The following is a 20870-nucleotide window of genomic DNA, read 5'->3' as shown; positions in this document are numbered from 1 at the left end:
TTGGTCATAGGACATCACCGCCAGAAGGAAACACTCAGTTGTGCCAAGGAAGAAGAAGTAAGATTGCAATACACAGCCAGCAAAGGAGATAGTTCACACCTGTGTGAGCAGGATGGGAGCATCTTGGGGACTGTGGCTGAGGTGTAGTCCATGTCCAGAAAGCACAAATTCCCCAGAAAGAAGTACATGGGGGTGTGGAGTCGGCTGTCCATCCTTAGTGACGTGATTATGCCCATTATGGTGAGGAGAGACATTGCTAAGAAGAGGATGAAGAGTGAAACCTGTATCTCTCAGGTACTGCTCAAACTGAGGATAATGAATTCTGTCACTGAGCTACCATTCCGCAAATCTGTGGATGAGACTTCTACAATCTACAAGAGAATACAGAACAGTACTATCATAATCTTGTGTATCTTGGGTGGTGCTTGTTAGGATACTTGATTATTTATTTGACTGCATGTGTGTAGGATATCAGGGCCAAATTCTAACCATGGATATACATGCATGGCTCCCATGGAGTCAACCTGAGTTGGAATAAAGAGAAAATGGGATTGGGTGCATAAAATGTTGAAACCATCATTGCCTTTGGTCAACTAGGGTAATGGGAGAAATGAAGGAGAATAAGAGAACTGAAGCCTGGGATTTTTGAAGGGGCTAACGGAGTTTTGTGCTTAAGTGCCATTGACTCCATACTGATTTATATCTGCCTCTGGAGATTTCCATTACTTGCATCTGAAGAAGTGAGGTTCTTACCCACGAAAGCTTATGCTCCCAATACTTCTGTTAGTCTTAAAGGTGCCACAGGACCCTCTGTTGCTATTGACTTTCAGTGTTATTTGGGAGCCTTACTCATTTAAGGTTCCTCTGGAAGTTCAAGTTTAAACCATTTGTCAATGTCAGTCTTCACAACAGAGGATATTCTGGAAATACCTACCCCAGACTCACTCTAATCTGGTATTAAAGATGAGGGGTAAAATTTTCAGAAGTCCCCATGGGCCAGATTTTCAATGGTATTTAGGCACCTAAAGATGCAAATAGCTTGGCCAGGAGGAAAGATATGTAACTTGCTTAGGTGCTTTTGAGAATCCCACCAGATGTTTAGCTGCATCTTTAGGTGCCTACATGTTTTTTTTTTTAAATCTGTTTCTTTCTGACTTTATAAAAGAGGGTTTAGGCTTCAAAGTCACTGAGGCACTTTTGAAAAAAAATTGCCTAAGATATTTTCAGATTGAAGATATATCTCTAGGGACCATTAGTGAGTTTCAGGCTAGTGCATTGTAGGATTTCCACCCCAGTTTGCCATGCACTAACTCTCCATCTAAGCCCTGAGGTTAAGAACAAGATTTGCCAGAACAAATGTATCAATTGAAGAGCAATAAGTCACCAGGGCCAGATATCGCACATCACATCATTTCAAAGGAGCTTCAGAACAAAGAAGCTGAGCTATTAGATGAAATCTCCCATTAAAGTCAGCCCCTATACCAGAGGACTAATGGGTAGAAAATGCTGTATCTAAAATTTAAAACAGTGCATGGGGAAGTGGGGAAATTACAAACACAGAATCTTTACCTCTACATCTAGGAGATCATGATATGATAGAGTTACATCAGCATGCCTTTTTCAAAGGAAAAGAGAACTGCTCTAATTTATTCAATTCTACAACTATTGGGTCAATATTGGATAAAGGACAACTAGGTGACATAGTTTATTTGGACTCAGCAATGTTCCTGACAAGATTTATCATTTTGAATATACATATGAACACAAAAGAAAATTAAAAAATAGAGATATTGGAAACATCAATTATTTACCTGTGTTGTCTTCTTTACTGAAAACTGCACTAATGTCACAGCTAAGTGGACAAATTGGAGAGAGTCCAGAGGAGAACAACAAAACTGATAAAAGGATTAGAAAACCTGATCTAGAAGGAAAGGTTAAAAAAAAACCTGTGCATGTTTAGTCTTGAGAAAAGAAGTCTGACGAGGGACTAGATAACAGTCTTCAAATATGTTAAGGGCTGTTATAAAGTTAATGGTGATCAGTTGTTCTCCATGTCCACTGAAGATACAACAAGAAGTAATGGGTTTAATCTTCACAAAGGAAGATTTAGATTAGATATTAGGAAAACTCTCTAACTCTAAGAGTAGTTAAGCTCTGGAATAGGCTTCCAAGGGAGGCTACTGAATCCCCATCATTGGAAGTCTTTAAAAACAGGTTGCACATACACCTTTAAATTATGGTCTAGGTTTAATTGGTTCTGCCTCTGTGCAGGGGGTTGGACTAAATGACCTCTCATGGTCTTTTCCAGCCTTACATTTCTATGATTCTATTATTCTAGGATGATTTCAGGTCTGACATATCTTGAGGTTTACGGTTATCTTCTGGCTGACGATCATTAGGCCTACCTCCTGAGGCCTAATGAGTTCAGCACCTAATAGGATGAGGAGAGAGGGAAGTCCTAACTAATTTGAAGGTGGAATTTGATAAATTTATGAAGGGAATTATAAGATGGGGTTGCCTGTGATAGCAGGGACTGGACTCAGTAGGGGTTCAGGCACGAATTCTATGTTCTTTTATTGTATTTGTGCTGGAATGAATAATTTGATAAGTAAATGTGATTGTTATGTTTATTAGCTATGCTTCAGTCCCTACAGAAATGGGCACACTAGCAATATGACAGAAATGGGGAATGTTGCATAGAGAGAGATAAGCAAAGCATGATATGAATAAATAGCCTAAGATTTTTGAGGATGACTAAGGGTTTTGGGGATCTAAGAGTCATAAATCAGTGGGGTTTAGGATTCTATGACTGGAGTTTCCAAAGGAACCTAAAGGGAGTTAGATGACCAAATCCCATTGAGATTCAGTGTGAGTTAGGCCCCTAACTTTCTTAGGCTCCATTTAAAATCTCATCCCTAAAATGCTTTGGTGCTCTTTAAAAATTTTACCTTGGATGCCTGAAGGGTTAAAATCCATGTGCATGTTATATAACAACCTGGTATATGGATTGTGCCAGCTCTTTCTCGGACCCAAAGTCCAGAGTTTGGTCTGGAGACCAGAGGCCTAGCTAATAGTGATCAGCTAAGAGAAAGCTGGGGTAAACAAGATGACATTGCCTTTGCTAAGATCTGCTTGGTCAGTAGAAATGCCAGATGTTGAAGCAATAACTGAATAATTATGTTTCATCCAATGTTTCAAATTGAACAAAGGATCCCTGTTCCTATTGTGTTTCTCCTGAAGGAAGAACAGTCTTCCCACAGATCCAACCTTGAGTTTATGAAAATTGGCACATGTCAGTATAATGATATGGCATCCTTCCACCTCCCTTCCCAGGGACCAATGCCCTGCCTTAAGGCATAAAGGAGACAATCTGTATTACCATATCCTTTCACTGTTTCTTTGCTTTAACCCCTAGGAATGTACCTGTTGAACAATCAAAGAAGTTGCTCCATTCCTATGGACCCCAAATCAGAATTCAACATATATATTTTATACTAACAACATTTTATCAAAGTATTAATTAAATGTTAACTTGCTAATTTGAGACCATGGGCGGAGACATTATGTAACCTTTTAACCATTGGCTAATGTGCTATCTTGTCTTGCTGCAAAACCTATCCTGGGGTGTGGAACTGCCTACCCCGTCACTTTCTCCCGCCCATGGAAAATCTATATATTTCATTGTAATCAATTGATTGACAGTGTCTTTGAGCTTAATAAGCCAGGTGACACTCCGCCAGCACTGTGTGTAATAAACCCCTATGCTTTGACCTCTACACAGTGTGGATTTATGTCCTTCAATGACTAAGTCATGTAGGAAATTCTCAGACTGGGTCATGAAAGTGGAGCTTCCATGCAGAATGCTGCCATCCTGATTACCCCTCTTATTTCCCATACTGACCATGTATAATCTGTGTTTCAAATAACTCTCTTGGCTTCAAATGTAAGCTCCCTACAAGGCCCTGAATCAACTACCTCACTGGGCTGTTTCCTTCTGCTTGCCTGCATCCCACATGCCCACAACCTTCTCCTCATAGGGGACTTTGTGTGATCTTCACAGTCCTTCTCCACCCCTTCTTCTCGGATGCCTCCACCTCTGGAAACTGCTTTTAGAGCAACTGAAATCTTCTTCAGCCTCTCCTCCTCTGTGTTCCTTAAGAACATAAGACTGGCCATACTGGGTCAGACCAAAGGTCCATCTAGCCCAGTATCCTGTCTTCCAACAGTGGCCAATGCCAGGTGCCCCAGAGGGAATGAACAGAAAACCATCAAGTGATCCATCCCTCATCTCCCATTCCCAACTTCTGGCAAACAGAGGCTAGGGACACCGTCCCTGCCCATTCTGGCTAATAGCCATTGATGGACCTATCCTCCATGAATTTATCTAGTTCTTTTTTGAACCCTGTATAGTCTTGTCTAGTCTTCTCAAAAGGTTCTTCTTTCAGGCTACACATACCTACATAGGCACAGTTTTTGACTCCCTACTCATACTGGTGAGCTTTTCAAAGTTGCTGAGGGGATTTGGACACCCAGCTCCCATCCCTGCTAATGGGAATAGGGCTTCCAAATCCGTTAGGAGGCTTTCAAAATCTCAGCCTAAATTATTTAGGAATGTGTGCTTTTAGGAGTGGACAGGGAAAGCTCCATTATATGAGCTATATAAGAGGTAATAGCAAGATTGCCCCCATGCTAGAACCCAGCGTTCAGTTGCACATGAGTCATAGGAGCCTTCTGATACACAGCTGATAGGGGAGCTTTAATCTAGCACAGAATGGCAGAACAAGAACCAATGGCTGGAAACTGAAACCTGGCAAATTCTTGTTAGAAATTAGGCACAATGTTTATGAACGAGGGCGATTAACCACTGGAACAATCTCCCAAGGGAAGGGGTGGTTTTGTTACCCCAGATTTGAGGGGGGTGTGTACCCCAAATTTTGAAATCGTATATTCTTTCTGTAACCAGGACTTAATAAAATAAAACACTTACTACTTAAGGGTTAATTTGAACAAGCAGGGCTTCTGGAAGCAAGGTCAAAACTAGCTGCAGGTTCTGCTAATCAGAATGGGAGGAGAGCAGAGAAAAAGTCAACAATTGAGACTGAAAGAAAATAAGTGGATGAGGACCTTAAATTTGGGTCCCTTTGATATAGAAGCTTATTGTGACTAAGATTGTTAGGAATGTTTGTTGATAGGTAGTTTATTGATGTTAGGAGACGTAATGACCCAGTAGGGGTCACTATGATTTATGCATTTTGTAAAAGTTAATTATCAAAAGGACTAGATAACAAAGTGTACTTTGGAGCAGTCCTCTGAAACTATCCTAAGTGTAGCACCCCTCTCTACCTGGTTACCTCCTTTAATGGCAATCCGCTTACAGGTTTTGATGGACAGGTCTGGGTTCTTTTGCATCCCGCCACCCACTCAGCAGGGTGAATCTTTTCTTCTTCTTTTTCTATGAAATTATTTGGTGGTGCCTCCACCCCCCTCGCTCCTTCCTGGCAGGGTCACGAGGGCAGCTTGGGAGGAAAATTCTAACTACAGAGTAATCCTCACTTACTTACCAGATAGTTGGAGACTTCCAAGAAATAACACAACACATAAAATATATTCAACACAATAATTATATTAAACAGGCAACAAATACAACATAACAGGGTGAAACACTATTTTTAGGGTCACCGGTGCCCACACTGAAAATAGCCATGACTTGATGTAACAAGTGTAAAATTAGTGTCCTGTTGGTAGGCATACTTTGCTGGGGCCCTTGATGACCTATAAAATTCTCTGCAGTGGTTAAGCAGTGTGGCTGACTGGGTTCAGTACAGCCCAAAGGACCCACAAGTGGGAGGAGGTGGTGAATCCCTCCACAGATATAATAAGCATCAGGTAATAAAATCCTCAAATCCTTACTCCCTGGCTTGAGGACACAGTTCAGGGAGTAGAGGGTCCCCAAAACAAATTCCCTGACTAACTAACTAAAAGACGGTGCACTCACGAACTCCATGAATGATCTTCAGGTTTGAAGATGATGCTGGACTCTTCAGTCACTGCAGAGGGGCTGCTGTCTGCTGTCAGGGATCCTCCTCAAGAGGAATCAGGTTGCGTTGGTCCCAGGATTTCCCCTCACCACAAAGGGGTGCAGGGCTCAAGGTGTAAACTGTAGCCTCCTAGCCCAGCCTTCAGTCACACACTCAGCAGGTAGCTTCCTTGGACTAGCAGAGCTGACCATGTGGTGACTAGTCTCACCTAGGGAGCTGGAGGTGAACCCAGCCTGGCTGGGGAAATTTCTCAGCAAACGCTACCAATTGGGACTCATCCGTGGGGAAAGAAAACCCAGGTGAGGGATCGGCTGTCAGGTCCCTAGAGGCCAGTTCTCAGGGGGAACCCTGCTTGCAGGCCTGGGACTCACCAGCTCCCCACACAACCAGTCCTGTCCTTGCCCTGGCTGGCTCCCGCCTCTCCTGATCTCCCTGGGAGGGGCATCTCACTCCCTATTGGTTGCCCGGCAGACTCTGATTTTGCCTTGGCTCCTCCTCCCAGAGATGCCAGCAGACAGAGCTCCAGGAATTCATGTAATCTCCTTGGGGGTTACACTAGAAATGTTTTTCCTGACACCTTATGCCCCAGTGGGGAAGTGACCAGCTATTGCGGAACTTCTAAAAATTACTCAATACCTGGATTCTAGGTAATGATTTGGGATGTTCTAAACCCATTGCTTATGTCTGTGTGTGCTTAAATCTAATAAGTTGTAGTTTTAGACAAGAGCACGCTTACTTGTATTAATCTTTCTTAAAACAGAATTGCTGTGTGCCCTCGACATATTCCTGACACTGCCTGGAGTAAAACACTTATGTTACCACTGCTTTGGGTTCTGAAAACCATAGGTAACATTTCTGGGTAAGATTCTCCATTTCTTGATGTTTTCAGATCAAGACATGCTGCCTTTCTGGAAGATGTACTTTAGACAAACACAAGTTACTCGGCTCAACACAGGAATTCCTGGGTGAAATTCTATGGCCTGTGTTATACAGAAGGGTAGATTAAATGTCCTACAGGTCCCTAGTGGCCTGAAAATCTCTGATTTTTTCTTGCTATTAAGAAATATCAACTTCTTAAAACTAACAAATATTAGGACCAACAATCTTCCACTTGCAATTTGTTTTCCTTCCTATAGAGTTTGCCTGAACATCAAGAGCAGAGGAAATAATTTGTAATGAATTATTGGTAGGATGCTTTTCACCACTTTGGTCCAATGGATGGGTGGATAAATGGCCTAGAGACTTGGGAAAAGGCTGGTCACTCCAGAGATCTGGGCTTCCTCAGAAATTTAGGCTCTTCCACAGATTTTTTGAGTAAGCTTCACCAAGTCCCTTAATTGAACCTGTGCCTTAACTATATAAGTGGGAGCTGATGCTTATCTAGCTCAGAAGGTGCTTGTGTAGACAATAGTTGTGAACTGTTGAGGTAATGAGAGACATATGAGCACATGAAGCCAGATTTTTAAAGGTATTTTGGTCCCAAAAGATGTAGATAGTCACCTAGTGGGATTTTCAAAAAGACCTGAGGGGTTAACACCATTGAAAAGATTGAGTCTCAGACAACTAGGCAATTTTGAAAAATCCCCTCCAGTCCTATCTTCTTATGAATCTATCCCAGATTCTACACAGAGCTAGGGCAGGGCGTTGGCTTGCCATTGCTAGTGCTGGGTTCATCTCCATACAGTGCATGTAGTGTACTTAACAGCCTCCCCTGTGACTGCATAAAACAGGCTGAGACTTAAGATGGCCCTCTGTTGTGATACTAGGTAGCACAGTCTGAGAGCTGGGTAGCGAGAAAGAACCACAGCATCACTCTGTCTCCAGCAGCCTCAATACAGAATCCCTTTTGTATTCATTGGACTTCAGTCCTGTTGTGTGGGACATTGCAGGCATGGTTGACAGAGCACAGCAGAACCTCACAGTGATGAACACCAGAGTTACGAACTGACCCGTCAACAACACACCTTTGGAACTATCAAGGAGCGAATATAACAATTAGGGAATATATGGACATCTTAAAGAAGAGTTTTTATCACAAAGAATGCTGGGGAGAAAACTTCTTCCAGATAATAAAAATGAGGTGCAGTCAAAAAGGGAGATGTCAAAAGAGGAGGTGAAGAACCAAACTGATCAACTGTATATAGCAACTTGAGAAAAATGATGAGGTTGGGTAAGTCAAATAATTTTGAAACAACCTTAAAATGAAGAAGCTGAGTTTTTAACAAAATGATTAAAGTAGGTTGAAAATGTTTTGCCAGCGTGTTTTTAATATGGATTTTTTTAAAACAAAATGGATATGTTCACCAAAAAGTCCATTCTTATAGAACATTTCACATTTCTGAGTTTTCATTAAAGAAAAGAAAACTAGCCCTCCATCTAACTCTCCACTGCACGCCCACCCATCCCAAACCGCCACCCAATTTGCATTGTTTGATTTTTGGGAATCAAAAGAACCCAAAGTGTTTTTCTTATTTTCTGGTGTTTTGGGTTTTCAGCAAAAACTTAAAAAACAATTGAAGAAAAATTTCAATGCAAATAAAAAAAAAGTGTATTCATGTTGAAATGTTGGTGTGTAAAAGGATCCTTCCTTGACTAGCTCTAAAAATGGTGTTTTCTGTCATCAAGGCAAGCAACTATACTAGAAGTCAGGACAGTTGCAAATATGGATTTTTTCTTTACAGAATAGCTAGTGATGATTCTGTGGATTACAGGCAAGTCAATCTTACTTCAGTTCCAAATGATGGATGGATGGATGGATAGAATATGAATAGAATTATAAAACACCTAGAAGAGAATGAAAGGATAGGGAATAACCAACATCAATAAGGATAATTGTCAGCAAAATGGAGAGCCCAAGAAGAAGGATAAGCAGCATGATATAATAGCTAAGGCAGTGGTCTTTGACTAAAGAGGCAAGCGTTCTTTTCCCGGTTTAGCTACTCACCTGCTGTGTGACCTTGGATGAACTACTTTGCTTCTCTTTATCTGTCTTTTCTAGACAGATGGTTAGTTACTTGGGATAAGGACTATCTCTCGTGATGTGTTTGGAGAATGTCTAGCTCAATGAAGGTCTGATCTCAGTTAGTGACCTTATATGCTGCCACACAAAATGTAATAATAACTTAAATCAAAGGGCTTTTGTTGGTGCCCATAGTGACTAAAGAGAATTGGTTGGTTTAATTTATTAGGATTTCCAAAAGCCTTTGACAAAGTCCCTCACAAGTGTCTGTTAAAAAACATGAGAGCATCAAAGTTGAAAGAGGAAGTACTATAATGGATCTGAAACAGGATCACAGTTAGGAAACGAAGAGCAAGAATAAATGGTGAGGTTTCACTATAGCAAAAAGTTTCACCAAGGACATTGGGGTTTCACAAGTTTTCCTGGTATGAGTTGTGTAATGTATGATCTGGAAAAGGAGATGAGCAGTGAGATGGCAAATTTTTGCAGATAATAGAAAATAATTTAGGGTAGTAAATACCAGAGAAGACTAAGTAAGATCAGAGTCACCTCACTAAGCTATTTGAATAGGCAACATGTTGAAAACTGTAAGATAATGCAAACTGAAGGGAAAAATTTGAACTCTTCCTGCCCCTTACTGGGCTCCAATATAACTGTGTGAACTCATGGGAGAGACATCGCAGACAACTCCATGAAGAGCTCTACTCAATGTGCAATATCAGTATTGCTAAAAGCAGACAAAATTTTAGGATGCCAAAGGAATGGGATGGGGACTGATACAGACATAAATTCCTCACTAGGAATTCTATGTTCAGTTCTGGGGACCATCCAGAAAAGGAGATAGCATGGCTTTCAGGGATGAGCAGCAAAAACTGATTAGCGACATAAACAGATTGGGAATATTTAGTTTCATGTGGAGAAGAGGGGAAATGACAGATCAACATGATGGGTGAGGTAATATCTTTTATTGGACCAATATCTTTTATTGGTGGAAAGGACCAGTTTTGAGCTTCACAGAGCTCTTCTTCAAGTGTGTGGAAGGTGTCCACAGTAGTACAGCTAAATCCAAGTTGGGACAGTTTGTTAAGCATAAAGAGTTGCAGGAGACCACTTAATATGAAGTGGCCACTTAACACCTCTGCAGGTAGATACTGTTATACAAAATAAGAAATGAGGTAGAAAAAAATTATTGAGGTCCCCTTACTTCCTCTTTCCTAGTCAAGGAAACTGAAAGGCATCTAATTGAAAATGTCCTCACATATGTATAAACAGTGCCTAGTTGGATTACAAGGAAAGAATTGGGCATTGATTCAATTCAAAAGGTTACTCACCATTTCCTTAGACAGCAAAATAAATTATTAGTAGAGCTTACAATATTTGTACAACATCTGACTTCTGAGAGGTCGTATGAATGGTTTATCTGAAGTGCCTTGCATTCACAAATTATCAGTAGTACCTTAAAAGGTGATTAACTGTCTGGTCATAGCAAAAAAAAAAAAAAAAAAGGACAAAAATCCCTGCCTTTTCCATTTTTTAATTTATGGCATAAAATGAATGTAAACATCCTAAAATATTGATTCACGTCTAGGATTTTTGGCTCTATTGTTCTTGACCCAAAGGCTGCATCATCTTCCTATGAACCTTGAAGCTTACCGGAGTATTTAACTTGCAGTTCCTCTCTTCTGAGGCCCGATTACTTCATCATCTCCTGGGATGGAATTGGGAGCATAAGGTGATTGATTGTACACCTCTACCCTGATATAACGCTGTCCTCGGGAGCCAAAAAATCTTACTGCATTATAGGTGAAACCGCGTTATATCGAACTTGTTTTGATCAGCCCGAGTGCGCAGCCCTGCCCCCCCAGAGCGCTGCTTTACTGTGTTATATCCGAATTCATGTTATATTGGGTTGTGTTATATCAGGGTAGAGGTGTATTTGCATTGAGGTGAAAGATCTGATCAGATAATAGGATCATTCTGTAATTGGATAGTGAGTCCAGCTATTGCAGAAATTCATTAGAAATACACACTCATCTGGGTCCATTTGGATCTGGAGTTTTGATTCAAATTTTAGCCCCGAGTCTGAATATGTCAGACTACAGTGTTGATCCATAAACTAGAGCATCCTGTATTTGGCTTTGGTTAATATATGGGAAAGGTAAAACAAAAAAACATTACCCACTGGAACAACTTACCCAGGGCTGTGTTGGAGTCTCCATCACTGGCAATTTTTAAATTTTTAAAATTTTTTAAATCTGCACTCTGGGAGCAGGGAGGACAATAGTCCAGAGGACAATCTTTCAGCAAACACTCAGGCCTATAGACTTTGGTATTGCTATTCAGAGCTCCTACTGAGCCTCTGACATCAGTTTAATCAGGCTCAGAAATGGGAACAGGAAAATAGGACTGGGTGCTGGATTTAAAAGCATAGGCTCAGAGAGAGGGGGAGCTCAAGTGAGCCCAACCTCCAGAGACTGGGGCATCTAGGATAATATAGGCCTACCTTGGACTCCAGGTAAGATAGACGTGTGTAGATGCTTTGTTATTTTAAAAATCCTTTTCTCTTATGCTTTGTGAGCAATGTCCAATGTGCAAGGTGCTGCAGCCCCACCTAGGAGTGGGAGAATCACAGAATTCCACTCCTGGGAGGTAAAGGCATGAACCCTGGGATTTGAAGGGGTGTACTCAGTGAGACCAGAGAATGAGTCAGAGCTTCAGCGAGCTCTGAAACCATGAGAAAGCCAAGGCCCTGATGGCATGTAGGCAGGGATTTTAAAAGATGCCTATAGAAGTTAGATGACTAAGTTTCAATGACCTCTAATGGGAGTTGGGCATCGAATTTGCTGACGTCCTTGAGGAGAAAATAAACTTCTTTTGGTCTTCTGCTCAAGCAATCGGGTGTTTCCCCCAGTGTAATGGTCAAATGCAAACACTGGCAATTACATGATGCTGACTCAGAATTCTTCCTCATTTTTAAGAGCCTGAGAAGTTACAGTCAGAGAACCAAATTCCAGGTTGTGATAGGGCCCTTTACACACTTCTACAATTCTCCTCATGCAGAAGCAGTGCAGGGCCATTGTGCACAGAGCAGTCCATTCTCCCACAAAGCAACACATGCGCATCCTTAGACATAAGGACTTGGCACAGATGTGGCCATTGGTGGAAATTAGTGTATTGGGAGGGGTAGCGGCCACTCTGAGCTACTCTAACTCACTCTTGTGAATGTGTGAATCCCTCGGAGAAGCCTAGAATTTGAGATTCACAGAGATATCTTAAAGCCATCTTTACCCTCCACTGGGCCCTCTGCACTACACCTCCTCAGAGGCGCAGCATAGAATCTAATGTACAGTGTATAGAATGTAGTGTAGTCAAGTATGGCAAGCTGGGGCTAAACTCTGTAGCAAGGTCTCTGGATTATTTTGAGATCTGGTGCAGCAGACTGGGAATTCTGCAGGAACTTGATTTCAAGTTTTAAACAGCTGGCTCTTAATTAATTTATCATGAAAATGAATAAAACAATCAGCGCACTAAATTCAATTTGTTCTCCTATGTCTTCCCATTTTAGTTTCCAGCATGAAATTGATGTGCTTATGGACTATACCACCTGGTATTATGATGTTGTTGGGCGGGGGAGGGGAGTTTGACTTACAACAACTCTTTAAGAGACAGTTAATAATTTGGGCACATGGGATAGTGTGGGAAGCAGTTTGAAATAAGCAGACTTACCATGTGAGTCTGCCAAATAAATCAGCAGTAAATAACTAACTATGTGGGCAGTGAGATTGTCCTCATTAAGTTTCAGAGTTAACATATGTGACAAAGTGTGGGATTTTCTTAGTGTTATGTGATGAAATGAGGGATTTTCTGTGTGTGTTTTCCATATGCTCTGCATGTTTGATGAGGTAGTGGAAGAGGGTGTTTGTTGTTACAGAGGACCAGGTGTGACCTCACCTAGCAGTCTGGACCCCAGACAATGGCCTGTACACTGTGGAACTTAGCAACTGGTGACCTGGAGGCCCACCTCATCTTTGAAGCCAGATGGTTCTGGCCAGTGGGAGGACAAAGGGCTGAGGAGAGAGGTCCCTGGTGATCTGGAAGGCAGCCAGTTCTGGCCAATGGGAACAAAGGGTGGAAGAGAGAGGGTTCAGGTGACTTGTGTGCCCAGGAATGAAGATAAAGGATGGAGAAGGGGCTTTTGCGAAAGTGATATAGGGTGGTCAGCTGGAAGGAGGCCGCTTCTCGACTAAGGACAAATCGGGGCCTTGAGCTCACATGGACTGTGCTGAGAATTTCTAGGCTTGAGGGACTTCTTGTGCTGTGTTCCAGATGTACAAGAAACCCTTCTGTTTTACACTGGCTGAGAGTCACTGCAGTCTAGAGATCGGGGTGGCATTGTTACCTGTGAGTTTGGGGGCTGGGGAGTCCAGAATGAGTGGACTCCTTGAGAGGTCTCATGGAGACAGATAGGTGTGCTGAGGGCTCAGAGGTGCAGTCCCAGGAGGCAGCGGGGCCAAAGAGCCTAACCCCAGAGACAGAGTGCAAGCCTCATGGTGGGCTGTCACACTGAAGGGGGTTACTCACAGGGACTGTACGGAGTCAAGAGAGCACTGATGCTGTGAGTCTGAGACAATATCCCATTTAAGTGAATAAAGGCAATTCACATTTCTCTCTGAACTAGTCTTTCAGGCTGTCTGCAGACACAGGAGGAAATTCAATTCATAGTGGAAATGTTTGCTTATATTTTCAGGGCTGCCTAGGTAGATGCACAGTTCCCTAAAACTACAGGGCAGATTTGAAAATCTCTGCTATAATTAGGCTTGTCAGAATCTAATTTTTTTTTAAAAACTTTGACAGATAATGTAGCTATTTATGTTTAAGCACTTTTTCTATGTGTATCAATTTAAAATTTCACAGTTGCACAAAATTATCGGGTTTAAGTATTTTTTTCTGACTTTTATTAATATAAATGTTCACAGTTCCAGGACATTGTGGGTGGCTCAGGCTAGAGGGCAGATCAATCAACAATTATTTATTGTCAGTGGACATTGATTTCAAAAACTTGAAGATTTATAATGGTTAAAACACGAATTGCCAACAGCACATCTCAAAACAAACTAAGTAAATATCCTTAAACCTAACTCTAAGAAGTTCCAAAACAACATTTGTTTTCCTTTCTCTATCTGTAAATTTCAATTATGGAATAAAATATTTGTGTGTGTACAGTGCAATTGACATTTACTGACATTTACCAATAAAAATTGAATCCTCCCAAACTTAGCTATAATGTCTTTGTGTCTTCTGTGCAATGCACCCTACATTTCTTGGAACTTACCATGTCTCTGTACAGAAAGGAGCTAGTAAGCAATGAATAAATAAATATATATACAGATATATAAATGATAATTGATTCACTGCTGTTTGTGGTACATACTAAAGGTTATTTTCAAATATTTGGATGAGAATGATGGTGAAGAAAAAGAAGAAAAGCCGTAGTAACAGAAGATGAAAGTAATGATGAAAAAGACCAAAAGAAGACAATGAAATTTTTCATGGAGGATAGGTCCATCAATGGCTATTAGACAAGATGGTCAGGCATGCAACCCCATGCTGTGAGTGTCCCTAGCCTCTGACTGCCAGTTGCTGGGATAGGATTACAGAGGATGGATCACTAGATAATTGTTCTGTTCTGTTCATTCCTTCTGAAGCATCTGGCACTGGCCATTGTTGAAAAACTGGTATCTGATTAGATGTACCATTGGTCTGACCCAATCCTGGCCATTCTTATGTTCTTATGCACAAATAGTTAAGAAGATGATAATGATAATGACAAGAAACAGCATCAGTAAAAGAAAATCCGAGAAAGAAGACAAAAAGATGATGATGAAGATTATGATGAAAAGGAAGAAAAAGAAGAAAGTGAAACACCAGCAAAAGAAGAAGTAGAGGCTAAGGAAGAGGAGTATAACATTTATTCACATCCTAAGGATCACATTTTTCAAAGTTTTTTTTCCCATCCTTGTTCCACAAGGTATAAATGATGGGGTTTAACATTGGTGTAAAAATGCTATATAATAATGAGATCAGTCTGGTGCTACCCTGTGAGTAACTTGAACTGGGTCTCAGGTAAGTGAAGATAGGACTGCCTTTTGTACAGAAGGACCACAGTCAGGTGGGATGAACAGGTGGAGTATGCCTTCCTCTTACCCTGGGAAGAAGGCATATTCAGTATGATCGAGATGATGTAAGTGTATGATAGATGGATGCAGGCAAAGGGTGTCCAGGCTATAAGCAGACCAATGAAGATGAGCAGGCGTTTGTTGAGGTAGGTGTCCCAACATGACAGCTCAGCTTTAAGCAAAAGTCATGGTACTGTCTCTCAGGAGAAAGAAGGACTACAAACCTCATTTCTTGATTTTCAAGGGGGATATTTCCCAGCCCGGAATACCTGTCCTCTACTACTCGAGTGAAAGCAGGTCTCTTTTAGCTACTAGTAGGTCCCTTGTTCTCTTCTGGGTCCAGCTTGTAGAGGAAGACATAACATGAACATAGAGCCATTATATTACAATTTTGACCACTCCTATAGACTTTGGACCTGAAGCAAGCATAATACATCTTGGACACTAGAGGAAATACACAGTGAAGTGGCATTTATAAGGAATAGCCAGCATGATCAATAACAGATCATGCCAAACCAACCTATTCTCCTTCCTTGACAGGATTACTGGGTTAGTGGATGTGGTGACGCAGTAGACGAGATACATCTTGATTTTAGTAAGAAGGGTTTTTACACAGCCCCACATGACATTCTCATAAACGAAGTAGGGAAATGAGGTCTAGATGAATTATTATAATTTGGGTGCATAACTGGTTGAAAGACCAAATTCCAACAGTATGGTTCGCTGTCAAATTGTGAAGGCGTATCTAGTAGGATTCCACAGGGGTCAGTCCAGGGTCCGGTGCCATACAATATTTTCATTAAGAATTTGGATAATGGATTGGAGCATGTGCTTATAAAATCTGCAGATGATTCCAGGTTGGGAGGGGATGCAAGCACTTTGGAGGACAAGATTAGAATTCAAAAAGACCTCGACACCTGGGACAATTGGTCTAAACTCAACATGATGTAATTCAACAAAGATAAGCACTAAGTACTTCACTTAGCAAGGAAAAATCAAATGCACAACTACGAAATGGTGGATAATTGGCTAAGTGATAGCATTGCTGAAAAGGATCTGGGGGTTAGAATCACAGAATCATAGAATATCAGGGTTGGAAAGGTACAAGCTCCAGAAGGTAAACAGGTTATAGGGGTTAGATCAAGGTCAGGGAGTCAGGATATCTAGTTTCTATTCCTGGCTCTGGGAAGGAAAATGGATCTAATGGATAGAGAGGGTTAGTAGGAAGAAACTGTAAACTCCTGGTTCTGCCACTGACCAAACTGAAATGTTCAGTCTTGAATCATAGAGTATTAGGGTTGGAAGAGACCTCAGGAGGTCATCTAGTCCAACCCCCTGCTCAAAGCAGGACCAATTCCCAACTAAATCATCCCAGCCAGGGCTTTGTCAAGCCAGGCCTTAAAAACCTCTAAGGATGGAGATTCCACCACTTCCCTAGGGAACCTATTCCTGTGCTTCACCACCCTCCTAGTGATATAGTGTTTCCTAATATCCAACTTAGACCTCCTCCACTGCAACTTGAGACCAATGCTCCTTGTTCTGTCATCTGCCACCACTGAGAACAGCCAGGCTCCATCCTCTTTGGAACCTCCCTTCAGATAGTTGAAGGCTGCTATCAAATCCCCACTCAATCTTCTTTTTTGCAGACTAAACAAGCCCAGGTCCCTCAGCCTCTCCTTGTAAGTCATGTGCCCCAGCCCCCTGATCATTTTCATTGCCCTCTGCTGTACTCTTTCCAATTTGTCCACACCCTTTCTGTAGTGGGGGACCCAAAACTGGACGCAATACTCCAGATGTGGCGTCACCAGTGCTGAATAGAGGGGACTAATCACTTCCCTCGATCTGCTGGCAGTGCTTCTACTAATGCAGCCCAATATGCCATTAGCCTTCTTGGCAACTAGGGCACACTGCTGACTCAGATCCAGCTTCTCGTCTACTGTAATCCCCAGGTCCTTTTCTGCAGAACTGCTTTGTCCTTGTTTATAGACCATTCTCCTTTCTGTGGCAGCAAAGTGAAGACATGATCATGGAGAATCAAACCATGCCAACTGAATTCATCCTCCTGGGATTTTAGTATGTGATGGTGGTAGACCAGGTGCCAGCTCAAGCTGAAGCCCAATGTAAATTCATTTGTGAATTAGTGTAGATCAAAGTGATTGTTAAATGTTTTTGGTATTTAAACTTTATGAAAAGTAATAGGATGTTACATGCATTGTTTTTACTTATCCTGTTATAATGTAATAGCAAATATTTACATTGTAAATACCGCTGTAACTGAATAACCCATCAAAGGAGGTAGAAGCTGCATGGAATGCAAATGAAGAACTTTAACAGAAAAGTGCTAATTTCAAAACATGTGGTTATTGTCTGTGGTGATCAGAAGTCAAAAACTCTAAATGCTTTCCTCACTCCCTGTCAGTAAAGGAAAAGCCCATGTGGGTAGTGATCCTACTGGTTCTTTTCTGTGAGAAAAAGATGTAAGCATGGATTCAGGGAAAAATCCTTCGTCTCTGGACTGTTTGCATTCTAACAGCATAGAACAACTGAACGAGAAGACGAAGATCTCCAGAGTTATTCTGGATAGCCCTGAGAGACTTTTGAGAAACTGGCAGATTACTACATCTCTGCCTCCATTTGGAATAATAGACTGTGACTCACCTGCACATATATTTTACAGGGGTTACATTTCCTATGTCTTGGGTCATCTCCATCATCTCCATCTTCACTCTCTTGGGGAACATTCTTATAATCTTTTCTTCTTTGTGGAACCACATCTCCAAACCCAAATATGCATCTTCCTGGGGAACCTCACCCTTCTAGAGGTCTGCCAGACCACCACCACCATACTACAGATGCTGTTGCACCACTCCTTGGGTAGAAGCAGTATGTCCTATGCAATATTTGTGGTACAACTGTACTTCTTCCTTTCCTTTGTGGGTGCTGAGTGCATCCTACTGGCCACCATGGCATATGACTGCTACATGGCCATATGTAACCCGCTGCGCTAAACAGTGCTCATGAATAGGCGGATTTGAAATTTGCTGCTGTCCATCTCTTGGCTGAGTGCTGCACTCAACACAGCTGTGCACATGTTTCTCACCATCCACCTGCCCTTTAGGGAGGCCAACAGGGTCAGCTATTTGTACTGTGACATCGCACCTTTGCTGGCCCTTTCCTGTGCAGACATCTCTTTCAATGTCACCATGATACTGGTGTCCAGGATCTTCACTGGGTAGAGCCCCTCCCTGTGCATCGGACATTTGTGTGAATACATTGTTTTTAGGATACCGAAGATACATTCTCCTCAGGACCTACTTCACTGTAGTCCTGTTCTACTATGGGAGTGATATCTTCATGTATGTAAAACCTCTCTCTAGCTACTCATTGGACAATGACGGATTAATCTCCCTGATCTACAGCATCGTCAGCCTTATGTTAAACCCAATTATCTACATTCTGAGGAACAAGGATGTGAAGGGAGCCATGAAAAAGTTCCTTGTGAGGAAAATGTTCTTCTAAGAGAGTCAATAATACTTGCATTGGCACCTACTTCTACCTGTGGGAAGTGAGTGGGATATAGTATGTTAGAACAATTGGCATCTGGGAGTCAGGACTCCTGGGTTCTACTCTGTCCTCTGAAAAGGGAGGGGGTTTTAGTAGTTGGAGGGGGCTGCTGGGAGTCAGGAGACTGACTTACATTTGATGATGTTTGGAGGGGAATGGGCCTACAGGCTGGAGCAGGGGAGTTGAAGCCTCAGACTGTTGTAAAGAACTTTCATGTCTATGGAAGAAAGCTTTTATAGGGGTGTTAAATGTTACTACTATGTGTCTTCAATACCACAGTAAATTGGAGCTGCTACCATCGATGCAGCGGTGTCAATTTAGCGGGTCTGGTGAAGTCAATGGGAGAGCACTCTCCCGTCATTGTCTGTAATCCACTTCAACAAGAGGCAGAAGCTACGTTGCCAGGAGAGAGTCTATCCACAATGACGCCAAGCTCTCTTTTTTGAGTGGTAACAGCTAATTTAGACCCCATCATTTTATATGAATAGTTGGGATTATGTTTTCCAATGTGCATTACTTTTCATTTAACAACATTGAATTTCATCTGCCATTTTGTTACCCAGTCTTGAGACATCCTTTTGTAGCTCTTCACAGTCTGCCTGGGACTTAACTATCTTGAGTCATTTTGTATCATATGCAAATTTTGCCACCTCACTGTTTACCCCTTTTCCAGATCATTTATGAATATTTTGAATAGGACTGGACCCAGTACAGACCCCTGGGGACACCACTATTTACCTCTCTCCATTCTGAAAACTGACCATTTATTCCTATCCTTTGTTTCCTATCCTTTAATCAGCTATCAATCCACGAGAGGACCTTCCCTCTTATCCCATGATAGTTTACTTTGCTTAAGAGCCTTTGGTGAGGGACCTTGCCAAAGGCTTTCTGGAAATCCACTGGATCCCCCTTGTCCACATGCTTGTTGACCCCCCTCAAAGAATTCAGGTAGATGGGTGAGACATGATTTCCCTTTACAAAAACCATGTTGTCTCTTCCCCAACAAATTATGTTCATCTATGTGTCTGACAATTCTGTTCTTTACTATAGTTTCAACCAGTTTTCCCAATACTGAAGTCAGGTTTATTGGTCTGTAATTGCCAGGATCCCCTCCGGCACCCTTTTTAAAAATTGGCATCACAATTGCTATCCTCCAGTCATTTGGTACAGAGGCTGATTTAAATGATAGGTTATATACTACAGTTAGTAGTTCTGCAATTTCACATTAGAGTTCCTTAAGAACTCTTGGGTGAATATGATTTGGTCCTGGTGACTTATTACTGTTTAGTTTATCAATTTGTTTCCAAACCTCCTCTAATGACACCTCAATCTGGGAGAGTTCCTCAGATTTGTCACCTAAAAAGAATGGTTCAGGTTTGAGAATCTCCCTCACATCCTCATCTGTGAAGACCGATGCAAATAATTTATTTAGTTTCTCCACAAAGGCCTTATCATTCTTCAGTGCGCCTTTAGCCTCTTGATCATCCAGTGGCCCCACTGATTGTTTAGCAGGCTTCCTGCTTCTGATGTATTCAAAACAAATTTTGCTATTACTTTTTGAGTCTATGGCTAGCTGTTCTTCACATTCTTTTTTGACCTTCCTAATTATATTTTTACACTTCATTTGCTAGAGTTTATGCTCCTTTCTATTTTCCACACTAGGATTTAACTTCCACCTTTTAAAGGATGCCTTTTTGCCTTTCACTCCTTCTTTTACTTTGTTGTTTAGCCATGGTGGCATTTTTTTGATTTTCTTACTATGTTTTTTTTTTTAATTTGGGGTATACATTTAAGTTGAGCCTCCATTATGGAGTCTTTAAAAAGTTTCCATGCAGCTTGCAGCGATTTCACGTTTTTGCACTGAAATCTTTTAATTTCTGTTTAACTATTAATTAATTTTTAATTCTATTTAATTATCTAATTAATGTTTCCCATACCTAGGAAAGATATGGACAAAATGGAGAGCGTCCAGAAGAGGGCAACAAAAATGATCAAAGGTTTAGAGAACCTGACCTATCGGGAAAGGTGAATGAAATGAGCCATGTTTAGTCTTGAGGAAAGAAGATAAAAGGAGGACTTGATAACAGTCTTCACATATGGTAAGGACTGTTATAAAGAGAACGGGAATCAATC

The 20870-nt window shown here is 41.4% G+C and overlaps 1 pseudogene; it reads left to right on the top strand.

Annotated features, from left to right (window-relative positions):
* Nucleotides 1-228: 228 nt before the first annotated feature.
* Nucleotides 229-18692, top strand: LOC112119280 (annotated as a pseudogene).
* The last annotated feature ends 2178 nt before the right edge of the window (nt 18693-20870 follow it).

This window comes from Terrapene carolina, unplaced genomic scaffold, assembly GCF_002925995.2.
Source record: "Terrapene carolina triunguis isolate 2854851 unplaced genomic scaffold, T_m_triunguis-2.0 Scaffold119, whole genome shotgun sequence".
Taxonomy (NCBI): Eukaryota; Metazoa; Chordata; order Testudines; family Emydidae; genus Terrapene; species Terrapene triunguis.
Note: the sequence above shows the minus strand (reverse complement) of the source record. Positions and strands in the feature narration are given on the sequence as shown.